Below are 12,500 nucleotides of genomic sequence, written 5' to 3' on the forward strand. Positions count from 1 at the left end.
CCGCGCGGAAGTAACTCCGAGCCGAAAGCAACACGAGGCTCGCGTACTTTGTCGCTAGGACCGCGCGGAAGTAACTCCGAGCCGAAAGCAACACGAGGCTCGCGTACTTTGCCGCTAGGACCGCGCGGAAGTAACCCCGAGCCGAAAGCAACACGAGGCTCGCGTACTTTGCCGCTAGGACCGCGCGGAAGTAACTCCGAGCCGAAAGCAACACGAGGCTCGCGTACTTTGCCGATCGGACCGCGCGGAAGTAACTCCGAGCCGAGAGCAACACGAGGCTCGCGTACTTTGCCGCTAGGACCGCGCGGAAGTAACTCCGAGCCGAAAGCAACACGAGGCTCGCGTACTTTGCCGCTAGGACCGCGCGGAAGTAACTCCAAGCCGAAAGCAACACGAGGCTCGCGTACTTTGCCGATCGGACCGCGCGGAAGTAACTCCGACCCGAAAGCAACACGAGGCTCGCGTACTTTGCCGCTAGAACCGCGCGGAAGTAACTCCGAGCCGAAAGCAACACGAGGCTCGCGGACTTTGACGGTCGGACCGCTCGGAAGTAACCTGCCGAAAGCAACACGAGGCTCGCGTACTTTGCCGATCGGACCGCGCGGAAGTAACTCCGAGCCGAAAGCAACACGAGGCTCGCGTACTTTGCCGCTCGGACCGCGCGGAAGTAACTCCGAGCCGAAAGCAACACGAGGCTCGCGTACTTTGCCGCTAGAACCGCGCGGAAGTAACTCCGAGCCGAAAGCAACACGAGGCTCGCGTACTTTGCCGATCGGACCGCGCGGAAGTAACTCCGAGCCGAAAGCAACACGAGGCTCGCGTACTTTGCCGCTAGGACCGCGCGTAAGTAACTCCGAGCCGAAAGCAACACGAGGCTCGCGTACTTTGCCGATCGGACCGCGCGGAAGTAACTCCGAGCCGAAAGCAACACGAGGCTCGCGTACTTTGCCGCTAGGACCGCGCGGAAGTAACTCCGAGCCGAAAGCAACACGAGGCTCGCGTACTTGCCGGTCGGACCGCGCGGAAGTAACCCGAGCCGAAAGCAACACGAGGCTCGCGTACTTTGCCGATCGGACCGCGCCGAAGTAACTCCGAGCCGAAAGCAACACGAGGCTAGCGTACTTTGCCGCTAGGACCGCGCGGAAGTAACTCCGAGCCGAAAGCAACACGAGGCTCGCGTACTTGCCGCTAGGACCGCGCGGAAGTAACTCCGAGCCGAAAGCAACACGAGGTCGCGTACTTTGCCGATCGGACCGCGCGGAAGTAACTCCGAGCCGAAAGCAACACGAGCTCGCGTACTTTGTCGCTAGGACCGCGCGGAAGTAACTCCGAGCCGAAAGCAACACGAGGCTCGCGTACTTTGCCGCTAGGACCGCGGAAGTAACCTGAGCCGAAAGCAACACGAGGCTCGCGTACTTTGCCGCTAGGACCGCGCGGAAGTAACTCCGAGCCGAAAGCAACACGAGGCTCGCGTACTTGCCGATCGGACCGCGCGGAAGTAACTCCGAGCCGAAAGCAACACGAGGCTCGCGTACTTTGCCGCTAGGACCGCGCGGAAGTAACTCCGAGCCGAAAGCAACACGAGGCTCGCGTACTTTGCCGCTAGGACCGCGCGGAAGTAACTCCAAGCCGAAAGCAACACGAGGCTCGCGTACTTTGCCGATCGGACCGCGCGGAAGTAACCTGACCCGAAAGCAACACGAGGCTCGCGTACTTTGCCGCTAGGACCGCGCGGAAGTAACTCCGAGCCGAAAGCAACACGAGGCTCGCGGACTTTGACGGTCGGACCGCTGGAAGTAACTACGTGGTAAAAGCAACACGAGGCTCGCGTACTTTGCCGATCAAACCGCTCGGAAGTAACTACGTTCCAAAAGCAACACGAGGCTCGCGAACTTTGACGGTCGGACCGCTCGGAAGTAACTACGTGGTAAAAGCAACACGAGGCTCGCGGACTTCGCTGCGGCTAAGTCCGCGCGGCGTCGAAATTTCACCGCCGGCGCCCATATACCGCCGTGCGTTAGACCGTGCGTCGCCGACCGCCCGGCCGCTCGGTTCGGTACTGTAAGAGGTGTCGTCGCTGCGGCGACTCGTGCACAACACGGTGCATGCGAGCTCGCGGTCTGGTCGTACCGTAGCGTTACGGCGTATGTATAACCGAGCTCGGCGAAGCACTGCGGTGCGTACAAAAGTGTCGTTCGCACTAGAACGCTTTTTGAGAGAATTTAGCTTGGCGCTTACTACGAGAACTTTGGTTCTCTTTTTGAGATCTTTCGGGCGTCTTGCCGACATTCGGCCAAATGTGCACCAAGCTCTCGGCGATCGTTTCGAGGCCGGATAGCGAAGGAATTGGTGAATACGTGACGAAGAAATTTTGTATCTCGAGGACTCTGCCGTTCGTGCGGTCCGTACGTACCTCCGAGCCGTAAAACAACACGGAGCTCGAGATCTTTGACGCGGAGGTAACTACCGCGCGCCGCAGCGGCTAAGTCCGCGCGGCGTCGAAATTTCACCGCCGGCGCCCATATACCGCCGTGCGTTAGACCGTGCGTCGCCGACCGCCCGGCCGCTCGGTTCGGTACTGTAAGAGGTGTCGTCGCTGCGGCGACTCGTGCACAACACGATGCATGCGAGCTCGCGGTCTGGTCGTACCGTAGCGTTACGGCGTATGTATAACCGAGCTCGGCGAAGCACTGCGGTGCGTACAAAAGTGTCGTTCGCACTAGAACGCTTTTTGAGAGAATTTAGCTTCGCGCTTACTACGAGAACTTTGGTTCTCTTTGTGAGATCTTTCGGGCGTCTTGCCGACATTCGGCCAAATGTGCGCCAAGCTCTCGGCGATCGTTTCGAGGCCGGATAGCGAAGGAATTGGTGAATACGTGACGAAGAAATTTTGTATCTCGAGGACTCTGCCGTTCGTGCGGTCCGTACGTACCTCCGAGCCGTAAAACAACACGGAGCTCGAGATCTTTGACGCGGAGGTAACTACCGTGCGCCGCAGCGGCTAAGTCCGCGCGGCGTCGAAATTTCACCGCCGGCGCCCATATACCGCCGTGCGTTAGACCGTGCGTCGCCGACCGCCCGGCCGCTCGGTTCGGTACTGTAAGAGGTGTCGTCGCTGCGGCGACTCGTGCACAACACGATGCATGCGAGCTCTCGGTCTGGTCGTACCGTAGCGTTACGGCGTATGTATAACCGAGCTCGGCGAAGCACTGCGGTGCGTACAAAAGTGTCGTTCGCACTAGAACGCTTTTTGAGAGAATTTAGCTTGGCGCTTACTACGAGAACTTTGGTTCTCTTTTTGAGATCTTTCGGGCGTCTTGCCGACATTCGGCCAAATGTGCGCCAAGCTCTCGGCGATCGTTTCGAGGCCGGATAGCGAAGGAATTGGTGAATACGTGACGAAGAAATTTTGTATCTCGAGGACTCTGCCGTTCGTGCGGTCCGTACGTACCTCCGAGCCGTAAAACAACACGGAGCTCGAGATCTTTGACGCGGAGGTAACTACCGTGCGCCGCAGCGGCTAAGTCCGCGCGGCGTCGAAATTTCACCGCCGGCGCCCATATACCGCCGTGCGTTAGACCGTGCGTCGCCGACCGCCCGGCCGCTCGGTTCGGTACTGTAAGAGGTGTCGTCGCTGCGGCGACTCGTGCACAACACGATGCATGCGAGCTCGCGGTCTGGTCGTACCGTAGCGTTACGGCGTATGTATAACCGAGCTCGGCGAAGCACTGCGGTGCGTACAAAAGTGTCGTTCGCACTAGAACGCTTTTTGAGAGAATTTAGCTTCGCGCTTACTACGAGAACTTTGGTTCTCTTTTGAGATCTTTCGGGCGTCTTGCCGACATTCGGCCAAATGTGCGCCAAGCTCTCGGCGATCGTTTCGAGGCCGGATAGCGAAGGAATTGGTGAATACGTGACGAAGAAATTTTGTATCTCGAGGACTCTGCCGTTCGTGCGGTCCGTACGTACCTCCGAGCCGTAAAACAACACGGAGCTCGAGATCTTTGACGCGGAGGTAACTACCGTGCGCCGCAGCGGTCCGCGCGGCGTCGAAATTTCACCGCCGGCGCCCATATACCGCCGTGCGTTAGACCGTGCGTCGCCGACCGCCCGGCCGCTCGGTTCGGTACTGTAAGAGGTGTCGTCGCTGCGGCGACTCGTGCACAACACGATGCATGCGAGATCTCGGTCTGGTCGTACCGTAGCGTTACGGCGTATGTATAACCGAGCTCGGCGAAGCACTGCGGTGCGTACAAAAGTGTCGTTCGCACTAGAACGCTTTTTGAGAGAATTTAGCTTCGCGCTTACTACGAGAACTTTGGTTCTCTTTTTGAGATCTTTCGGGCGTCTTGCCGACATTCGGCCAATGTGCGCCAAGCTCTCGGCGATCGTTTCGAGGCCGGATAGCGAAGGAATTGGTGAATACGTGACGAAGAAATTTTGTATCTCGAGGACTCTGCCGTTCGTGCGGTCCGTACGTACCTCCGAGCCGTAAAACAACACGGAGCTCGAGATCTTTGACGCGGAGGTAACTACCGTGCGCCGCAGCGGCTAAGTCCGCGCGGCGTCGAAATTTCACCGCCGGCGCCCATATACCGCCGTGCGTTAGACCGTGCGTCGCCGACCGCCCGGCCGCTCGGTTCGGTACTGTAAGAGGTGTCGTCGCTGCGGCGACTCGTGCACAACACGGTGCATGCGAGCTCGCGGTCTGGTCGTACCGTAGCGTTACGGCGTATGTATAACCGAGCTCGGCGAAGCACTGCGGTGCGTACAAAAGTGTCGTTCGCACTAGAACGCTTTTTGAGAGAATTTAGCTTGGCGCTTACTACGAGAACTTTGGTTCTCTTTTTGAGATCTTTCGGGCGTCTTGCCGACATTCGGCCAAATGTGCGCCAAGCTCTCGGCGATCGTTTCGAGGCCGGATAGCGAAGGAATTGGTGAATACTTGACGAAGAAATTTTGTATCTCGAGGACTCTGCCGTTCGTGCGGTCCGTACGTACCTCCGAGCCGTAAAACAACACGGAGCTCGAGATCTTTGACGCGGAGGTAACTACCGTGCGCCGCAGCGGCTAAGTCCGCGCGGCGTCGAAATTTCACCGCCGGCGCCCATATACCGCCGTGCGTTAGACCGTGCGTCGCCGACCGCCCGGCCGCTCGGTTCGGTACTGTAAGAGGTGTCGTCGCTGAGGCGACTCGTGCACAACACGATGCATGCGAGCTCTAGGTCTGGTCGTACCGTAGCGTTACGGCGTATGTATAACCGAGCTCGGCGAAGCACTGCGGTGCGTACGAAAGTGTCTTTCGCTCGAGAGAGATTTTTAAAGTGTTTTGCACTGCGCTGAGTGCGAGAATTTCGGTTCTCTTTTTCGAGAGCGTTCGGGCGTCTTGCCGACATTCGGCCAATTGTGCGCCACGCTCTCGGCGATCGTTTCGAGGCCGGATAGCGAAGGAATTGGTGAATACTTGACGAAGAAATTTTGTATCTCGAGGACTCTGCCGTTCGTGCGGTCCGTACGTACCTCCGAGCCGTAAAACAACACGGAGCTCGAGATCTTTGACGCGGAGGTAACTACCGTGCGCCGCAGCGGCTAAGTCCGCGCGGCGTCGAAATTTCACCGCCGGCGCCCATATACCGCCGTGCGTTAGACCGTGCGTCGCCGACCGCCCGGCCGCTCGGTTCGGTACTGTAAGAGGTGTTGTCGCTGCGGCGACTCGTGCACAACACGATGCATGCGAGCTCTAGGTCTGGTCGTACCGTAGCGTTACGGCGTATGTATAACCGAGCTCGACGAAGCACTGCGGTGCGTACAAAAGTGTCGTTCGCACTAGAACGCTTTTTGAGAGAATTTAGCCTCGCGCTTACTACGAGAACTTTGGTTCTCTTTTTGAGATCGTTCGGGCGTGTTGCCGACATTCGGCCAAATGTGCGCCGGGCTCTCGGCGATCGTTTCGACACCAAAGTCGAAAATCGAAGGCGTTGGTAAATCCGAGCCGAAACGATACGGAGCTCGAGTACTTTGCCGTTCGAGCTGTCCGTGGGTAACTACTTGCCGAAAGCAACACGAGGCTCGAGGACTTTTGCGTAAATAACTACGTACGACGCAGCGGCTAAGTCCTCGAGGCGTCGAAATTTCGCAGGTTTCGCCCATATACCGCCGTGCGTTAGACCGTGCGTCGCCGACCGCCCGGCCGCCCGGTTCGGTACTATAAGACACAGCATTGCCACGAGTCGGTGTCGAGAGACCGAATGGCTCATATGTGGCGCGCACTTACGTGTTGGACGCGCGATCGTCCCTCGCTTCCGAGCAAGCGTGCGGACGTATCGTTGCGCTTACCGAACATCAACTCCACGGATACGAGAGTGTCGGTTTCGGCGAGATCTTTGACGATGTCGCCGTTCCCGCTTACTTGTACGCCGTAGCGAAATAATTTTCAACCGGTGCCTCGGTGTTCTCACCGCTGGCACCGTTGAACGAACAGTGCTCCACGACGTCTCAGATCGGATCGGTCTAGCGTCAGGGCTAAGCGGCCTTACAAGCCGCTGTTATGGGTGAATGAGAACAAAATTTGATCTTTCATACCGTTAAGGTATATATAAATACGAAAAGCGTGTCCGTCGACCGGCTCGAAAAGTTCCGGCGGCATTAACGACACACGAAACGCGCACGGCTCTTCCTCGCGGAGTGTCCGTAGCAGCGTAGCGTTGTCTTTCGCGTTGCTCCACCGCGAGTAACCGCGATCGCACACACGAAGCTCCCTGGTTGATCCTGCCAGTAGTCATATGCTTGTCTCAAAGATTAAGCCATGCATGTCTCAGTGCATGCCGAATTAAGGTGAAACCGCGAATGGCTCATTAAATCAGTTATGGTTCATTAGATTGTACCCACATTTACTTGGATAACTGTGGTAATTCTAGAGCTAATACATGCAAAACAGAGTCCCGACCAGTGATGGAAGGGACGCTTTTATTAGATCAAAACCAATCGGTGGCGTGCGGATCTCCGTGCGTCCACCGTTTATTTTGGCGACTCTGAATAACTTTGTGCTGATCGTACGGTCCTAGCACCGGCGACGCATCTTTCAAATGTCTGCCTTATCAACTGTCGATGGTAGGTTCTGCGCCTACCATGGTTGTAACGGGTAACGGGGAATCAGGGTTCGATTCCGGAGAGGGAGCCTGAGAAACGGCTACCACATCCAAGGAAGGCAGCAGGCGCGCAAATTACCCACTCCCGGCACGGGGAGGTAGTGACGAAAAATAACGATACGGGACTCATCCGAGGCCCCGTAATCGGAATGAGTACACTTTAAATCCTTTAACGAGGATCCATTGAGGGCAAGTCTGGTGCCAGCAGCCGCGGTAATTCCAGCTCCAATAGCGTATATTAAAGTTGTTGCGGTTAAAAAGCTCGTAGTTGAATCTGTGTCGCACACCGTCGGTTCACCGCTCGCGGTGTTTAACTGGCGTGATGTGGGACGTCCTACCGGTGGGCTTAGCCCCGCGAGGGGCCGCCCAAACTAATATCCCGTCGCGGTGCTCTTTACTGAGTGTCGAGTCGGGCCGGTACGTTTACTTTGAACAAATTAGAGTGCTTAAAGCAGGCTATCCTCGCCTGAATACTGCGTGCATGGAATAATGGAATAGGACCTCGGTTCTATTTTGTTGGTTTTCGGAACCCCGAGGTAATGATTAATAGGGACAGATGGGGGCATTCGTATTGCGACGTTAGAGGTGAAATTCTTGGATCGTCGCAAGACGGACAGAAGCGAAAGCATTTGCCAAAAATGTTTTCATTAATCAAGAACGAAAGTTAGAGGTTCGAAGGCGATCAGATACCGCCCTAGTTCTAACCATAAACGATGCCAGCTAGCGATCCGCCGAAGTTCCTCCGATGACTCGGCGGGCAGCTTCCGGGAAACCAAAGCTTTTGGGTTCCGGGGAAAGTATGGTTGCAAAGCTGAAACTTAAAGGAATTGACGGAAGGGCACCACCAGGAGTGGAGCCTGCGGCTTAATTTGACTCAACACGGGAAACCTCACCAGGCCCAGACACCGGAAGGATTGACAGATTGATAGCTCTTTCTTGATTCGGTGGGTGGTGGTGCATGGCCGTTCTTAGTTGGTGGAGCGATTTGTCTGGTTAATTCCGATAACGAACGAGACTCTAGCCTGCTAAATAGGCGTACCTTATGGTATTTCGAAGGCCCCCGGCTTCGGCCGGCGGGTTTTTACTACCAACGTACAAACAAATCTTCTTAGAGGGACAGGCGGCTTCTAGCCGCACGAGATTGAGCAATAACAGGTCTGTGATGCCCTTAGATGTTCTGGGCGCGCTACACTGAAGGAATCAGCGTGTGTTCCTGGCCGAAAGGCCCAACCCGCTGAACCTCCTTCGTGCTAGGGATTGGGGCTTGCAATTGTTCCCCATGAACGAGGAATTCCCAGTAAGCGCGAGTCATAAGCTCGCGTTGATTACGTCCCTGCCCTTTGTACACACCGCCCGTCGCTACTACCGATTGAATGATTTAGTGAGGTCTTCGGACTGGTGCGCGGCAATGCGTCGGCATTGCCGATGTTGCCGGGAAGATGACCAAACTTGATCATTTAGAGGAAGTAAAAGTCGTAACAAGGTTTCCGTAGGTGAACCTGCGGAAGGATCATTAACGTTCCGGAGGTCCTGCTGCTCTGTGTGCACCGTTCTCGTGACGAGCGCGCAGCGGCCGGCGACTGCATGGACGAGGAACCGTACGCGCGCACGGTAACGTGTACTACGTTGCCTGCCGCGATACGGGGCAGACAAGCTAGAACACGACTCTGCGAGTTGTGTCGAGAGTGGCTGAAGGGGCGCAAAATCTAATCGCACGCGAGACATCGCGTCTTCCGAGTCCGCGCCGCCTTCCCACTCCTCGTCGGAGCGTCCGTCGCGAGACGCGACGCTTCGCTCGAGCAAAATTGCGAGATCGAGAGGAGAGAATAGTTTATGCGACGCAACGACCGCGTGCGCGCTCACACGCCGCCAACGGTGGCGTGCTGCGGTGCGCGCCGCATTCGTCGCCGTCGTATAAGAGAGGATTGTCGGTCGGGACGAGTGTGTCGAGATCTCGAGAGCTCAAAGCGAGAGAGGACCCCGGGCATATTGTGGAGAAGAAGAGAGATTCGAGAGTTGTACGCATTGCCGTATTACGCTCTTTGCATTCTCTCTCTCTCGTTTCCTGCGGAGATTCTCCGACTCTCTGTCTCTCGCGCGCTTCGAACGACCTGTTGCGCGGACCACCGCGCTCAGCGCGCCCCTTAGCCGGGGCTAGCGCGGCCGGTTGGTCTCGTTGTGCGAATCCAGGAGGAGCGCGAAGGTGCATCTATATGCGCGCCCGCTCGCGGATCAGGATCGGTGAGAAGGAGACTACGGAGGCGCGCTCGCGCGCTGCCTCTATCTCCGCGATTCGGACGCGTTGCGGTGCGCGCGAATGCGCCGCGTACCGGTGGTAACCTATGCTGCCGCGTCGTCGTGCGCGCCGGGCGAGGAGTGGAGAGAGCGACGATTCTCGCCGCTGCTCTTCCTCCGGCGCGCGCGCGATCGCGCGCGCTGAAGGGTTCGTCGAATATGCTAGTCATTTTCGACCCCGATGGTTTTTCAAAGAGTTCCGCCCCGGCTCTCGCTTCGCGAGAGACGCAACCTCTTGGTTTTCGCACCGCGCCGACAACCGACGTCTCCCTCTCTCTCCATTATTGTGCCGTAGCCCCCGTAACAGGGGCGGCGGTCCGCGCGTGCTCGGACGCGCGGCCAGGCTGATCGAAGGGCCAAAACGAAGAAGACGCACATTGTTGTCTATTCCTTGATAGAGCGTACTTGGTGCGCGAAGGAACGATTACCCTGAACGGTGGATCACTTGGCTCGTGGGTCGATGAAGAACGCAGCTAATTGCGCGTCAACTTGTGAACTGCAGGACACATGAACATCGACATTTCGAACGCACATTGCGGTCCACGGATACAATTCCCGGACCACGCCTGGCTGAGGGTCGTTTTATCGAAGACAAACTGCTTGCGCGCGCCGTTTCGACGGCCGCGTACGAGCGATTCGTTGGACGTTCGCCCGATCGCGGCGGCCGGCGAGAGAGTTATACCCGCATCCACGAGAAAAGAGAAGAGAAGCGAGGAGTCGTCGATGACGCCTTCCCCGGGGTATCAGGCACACTACGCACGCTATCCACGCGGCGAGTTGCTGGATTCCATCAGGGTTTTACGAAGGCTCTCGCGCTCTGCGCGCGCTCTATACTCGCGGAACGGCGGCGTACTCTCGCGCCCCCGTTGGGCGTCGTCCGAAATAACGAGGTTTGAGGGTCGAACGAATGAACGACGACCGACCGAAAGATGCGATCGAGAATCGCAGAGAGACGCACGCACGCACACGCGCACGGGAGGGAAGGACGTGCGCGGTGGTGATAAACGTGGCGAGCTCTTGCAAGGAGTTTATACGTTATACGTATATACGCGCCGAACGAAAAAGAGTAGATCTGCCTCTCGCGCGCCGCCGCCCGGAGTGAAACAAGCCGACAATTCGTTCGCGCTTGTACTCCCGGAAGGTGGCCTGTGTGCCGCTTGCGGCGCGCGCGGGATCCAAGGCTGATCCACGGAGAAGTAGTTCATAAGGAGCGCGGAGAACCGAGTTTGAGTTTTCCTCTCCTTCTTCGAATGAAGATCGGAGAGGAGAATAGAGGCCGCGAGATAATCGCGCGCCTCCTCGTTCTCCTTCTGCACAGAGCGCATATCGTCGCTTTACCGCCGCCAACGCAAAGGAAACTCGAGAGGAGGGATTTTAGAGATATATACGACGAAGCAAAGATACGAGAGAACCTGACCGTATTATAAGAGAGAGAGTGGTCGTCGCCGCTGCAGCTGCTGCCGGCCGCCGCCGCAGTCGCGTTGCCGACGCCACCACGACGCGCAAACCGGCCTCCGACGTTCGCGTCGGGCTGGCTGGCCAGTTGTCGTCGTGGTCGGTTGGTTGGCGCGCGCGGGCGCGCGGATCGCGGCGCGGTTGACGCAACGTCGACGAAAGACCACCACGCTCTCGCGGTTTTTCTCTCTGCCTCGTTCGTTTTCTCATTTTCCCTTCGTCTCTTCTTTCAAATATTTTGCGTGCACCGATCGCCCCCTGCGCAGCAAAAGTGTGTGCGAGGTGAGAGATCGCGCGCGGGTCGACCGCGCGTGTTCCCGAGTCCACGAAAGCGCTATGTATGGTAGCAGCTCTTGACCGGGGCACGCGGCGTAGTCTAACCAAGCGCTCGCGCGCGGCGTTTCGCCGCGTTGCGTTTCTCTTTTCTCTCGCGTCGTCGTCGTCGTCGTCTCGCCTTCTTCGTATTATATATATATAGTACAGCCTCACGACAATTTCTTTTGACGACCTCAGAGCAGGCGAGATCACCCGCTGAATTTAAGCATATTATTAAGCGGAGGAAAAGAAACTAACCAGGATTTCCTTAGTAGCGGCGAGCGAACAGGAAAGAGCCCAGCACCGAATCCCGCGGTTCCGCCGCAGGGAAATGTGGTGTTTGGGAGGGTCCGCTTATCCCGAGGTGCCGCGTCGCGTCCAAGTCCATCTTGAATGGGGCCACTTACCCGCAGAGGGTGCCAGGCCCGTAGCGACCGGTGCGCGTCTCGGGAGGATCTCTCCTTAGAGTCGGGTTGCTTGAGAGTGCAGCTCTAAGTGGGTGGTAAACTCCATCTAAGGCTAAATACGACCACGAGACCGATAGCGAACAAGTACCGTGAGGGAAAGTTGAAAAGAACTTTGAAGAGAGAGTTCAAGAGTACGTGAAACCGTTCAGGGGTAAACCTAAGAAACCCAAAAGATCGAACGGGGAGATTCATCGTCAGCGACGCTGGCTTCGCGTCGGTGGGCGATGCCCCGCGGGGCCTCACGGCTCGCGCGCGGGCACGCTGCCGCGCGCCGATGTCCGGCGTTTTCGTCGTCGTGCACTTCTCCCCTAGTAGAACGTCGCGACCCGCTGGGTGTCGGTCTACGGCCCGGGTGCGGTGTCTGACGCGTCGCCGGTAACACGGCACGCCGTCAAACCCTCGGTCGCCCGGCCGGCTGCCCGGCGGTACACGCAAGGTATCAGGCCGCAGCTCTCACACACGCGGGAGTGCGTCGAGGCCGTCGCAAGCGCGCGCCACGGTACACGGAGGCTTACGGACCTAGCGCCGTCACCGGTCCTGGCCCGCTGTTGGTCGTACGGTTAACCTTCGACAGGCCTGCAAACGTTCCCCGGGGCAACTCGGGGGACCGATACCGGTCGGCGACGCTACTGCTTTGGGTACTCTTAGGACCCGTCTTGAAACACGGACCAAGGAGTCTAACATGTACGCGAGTCATTGGGATCAGCGATACCTAAAGGCGTAATGAAAGTGAAGGTCGGCCCTGGTTGTCGACCGAGGGAGGATGGGCCGCGTCGCGATGCGGCTCCGCACTCCCGGGGCGTCTCGTTCTCATTGCGAG

At 57.6% G+C, this 12,500-nt stretch overlaps 2 non-coding genes and 1 pseudogene across 2 annotated transcripts; all 3 read left to right on the forward strand.

Moving 5' to 3' along the window:
• The first annotated feature begins 6,755 nt into the window (after positions 1-6,755).
• LOC139112899 (small subunit ribosomal RNA) lies at positions 6,756-8,664 on the forward strand. Its single transcript, XR_011547513.1, has one exon. It is a non-coding gene; the product is annotated as a small subunit ribosomal RNA (ribosomal RNA).
• Positions 8,665-9,868: 1,204 nt separating this feature from the next.
• Positions 9,869-10,023, forward strand: LOC139112908 (5.8S ribosomal RNA). Its single transcript, XR_011547519.1, has one exon. It is a non-coding gene; the product is annotated as a 5.8S ribosomal RNA (ribosomal RNA).
• Positions 10,024-11,402: 1,379 nt separating this feature from the next.
• Positions 11,403-12,500, forward strand: part of LOC139112901 (large subunit ribosomal RNA) — a pseudogene marked incomplete at its 3' end in the record, with an annotated part of 3,591 nt that continues 2,493 nt past the window's right edge.

Source organism: Cardiocondyla obscurior, unplaced genomic scaffold (assembly GCF_019399895.1).
Source record: "Cardiocondyla obscurior isolate alpha-2009 unplaced genomic scaffold, Cobs3.1 scaffold63_0_115461, whole genome shotgun sequence".
In the NCBI taxonomy this organism is placed as follows: Eukaryota; Metazoa; Arthropoda; class Insecta; order Hymenoptera; family Formicidae; genus Cardiocondyla; species Cardiocondyla obscurior.